Source organism: Pelodiscus sinensis, chromosome 2, assembly GCF_049634645.1.
Source record: "Pelodiscus sinensis isolate JC-2024 chromosome 2, ASM4963464v1, whole genome shotgun sequence".
Taxonomy (NCBI): Eukaryota; Metazoa; Chordata; order Testudines; family Trionychidae; genus Pelodiscus; species Pelodiscus sinensis.
In genome coordinates, this window is record NC_134712.1 from 22,619,573 (window position 1) to 22,622,116 (window position 2,544).

The following is a 2,544-nucleotide window of genomic DNA, read 5'->3' on the forward strand; positions in this document are numbered from 1 at the left end:
TGCTTGAAGGCTGCTATGAAGTTATGGATGGGATTTAAAATTGGCTTCTCTGTGAATCACCTCTATGGTGCAGCTAACCCAAGTGGCTGTATATAGCTGTTCATTAAAAAAAAAATGTTTTTCAGAATAAATGTAGGGGCAAATCCTCAGCTGGTATGAATAAGTGTAGCTCCTCTGAAGCCAGAGTCAGGCTAGCATGTATCAGCTGTGGATCTGGTCCAGAATTCCTTGCCAACGTGTAAGTTAAAATGTAAATCAAAGTATATGATAATAAATGTTAGGGAAATAGGAACCACTAAATGTAAAATATTACAGGAATTGTTGCAACACACCTTCCAGGTGCATAAATCATCAATTAGCTCTTACACCCTGCTAGATAACAGAAGCATTTCCTCTCCTCTCAGTGCTATGGTTTCTGTTCCCCTTTTTCCAGTCTCTCCACAGTTGCTTATGAATAAACCACCCTTAGTTCTAGTTTCTCAGAGTTTTACGCTATATACCAGGTGTTGAAAGAGGTAATTGAGAATATTGATTTCTAATTTCATAACATATCACAATGTTGTTTTCTGCATGTGTCCAGAAGGGTTCAGATACACTTTCTTTGCTCTGTTAAAGTGAGTCACTTACATTACAATGGTAATGCCTCTTCTCTTTATGACCCTTTGTCAGACAAAGTGCAAACTTTCCTCTTTCCAGGTTCTTGCAGCCCCTCCCCCACAATTTTGTGAGCCAATAATCAATAGGACAAATGTGCAAACTTCAGAGCCAAATTGAGGTCTAGTTTTCAAACACTCCAAAATATATGTAAAGTTTTGGTTCAGTCCATAACAAAGAGATGTGCAATGTGGATCCATATCTAGGCTTGGATTCTACCCCAGTTCCCTCCAAAGTTTGAGATATGGATAATAGGGTTTGATTTAGGGCTACAGTGTAGAGCCAGTATTTGAAAGCTATTAGATTTTAGTTCTTGCAAAAATATTTTGGACTTTGTATATTTTATGGAGGGACAGAATGAGAAAACTTGAACACTTCTGAAAAAGTTAACCTGCCAGAGGACATAACAAAGACCTCAAAGGAGCTGAATCAAGATCTCATCTCAATCAGTTTCACAAACATTAAATTATTATTCTTCCCCTTGCTCCCAGGCAGTTATTATCCCCAATTTAAGTGGAGAAATTTAAAACTAAGGAGGACAAAGAAATTTACCTATTTCTCCTTCCTGGTAAAACAATTAGCCCCACTCTTTCCCCCTTCACAATAGCTACAAGTTTTGGAAAGGACATATAGTTCCTGATGCATTTGAAAAAAAGGAGAAACCTGATTTTATTCAACTGGTATGCAAAACTGTTATTGTTTGCAGAGGTCTGGAACATTGGGAGCTTCTGGGAGTCCCTAGGGAGTGGAAGGAAGGCAAAATGGGATCATGGACCTACTAAAAACACACACACATGCACATTCAGTCTAATCTAGCAAAGAATAAACCCTGGCTCACAATGGTGAGTGCTGACCTCCGCTGACATCAATGGGGCTATTCTTGTGAGCAAGTGCTTGCCAATGTACGGGTTCCTACAAACCTGGAGCCTTTGTTGTTTTCAGCTAATGAATATCTTTGCCCTTTCTGGGAAGAATCGGTTATAGAAAGAATCATCATGATCCTCAGACCTTCATAGAATCATAGAGCTGGAAGAGACCTCAAAAGGTCATCAAGTCCAGCCCCCTGCTCTAGGCAGGACCAATTCCAACTACACCTTCTGCATGTTCCACGCCTTGTAGCGCAAGGAAGTAACTTCCTCACTAGTGCACTGGCTCGCTTTCTGCGAAGCACCCACCTGCTGCCGTCCCCCGACTACCCTAGGCACCAGCGCGGTCTCTACACCTGCAGCTCATGTGTGTGGAAAGGGAATGTAGACCCGGATACAAATTTCGCATCTAGAACCCTGCGACGTTGCGGCTATCTGCTTTATCTCCGCGGGTAGCAACACATTTTTGCAGACGCAGCTGTGGATGCCAGTTTTGTGTCTACGCAGAGCGGAGCCAAGAGAAGGGTCGGAGCCTTGGTCAGAAGGAGCGGGGCCGAGGGCAGTCACTCTTTAGCGCCACCTGGCGACGCTCCTGCGACGTTTCAAAAGGGCCCCTGTGCAAGTCCCCACCCCGTTATCGGGCCTGTCCACACAGGGCTCTAGAGCTCAGGGGGCTTGTTCCTTTCCTGCATGACACGAGAGGGAGGACTCAGGAGAGAGCCCTTGGTCTCCTACCACCCCCTGCAGCAGACCACTGGGCAGCCAGACCCCTACGGCTGTGCCTGCATCATCTGTATCCCAACCAGCTTTGGGAAGCTGCACCAGCCGCTGAGCGGCGCTAGGAGCCCCAGTACCGCGCAGCAGCGCAGCCTGGAGAAGCTATTTTTAACCCTGCCCCCCTACTAGCTCTGGGCTCGCCAGTGACTCGCTCTTGCCCCGGAGGTGAGTGACTCTCCTGTCAGGAGAGCCGGAAAGGTAGACACCGCCCCCTTAGCCCGTCAGAGGCCAGCCCCTGGCACTCCCC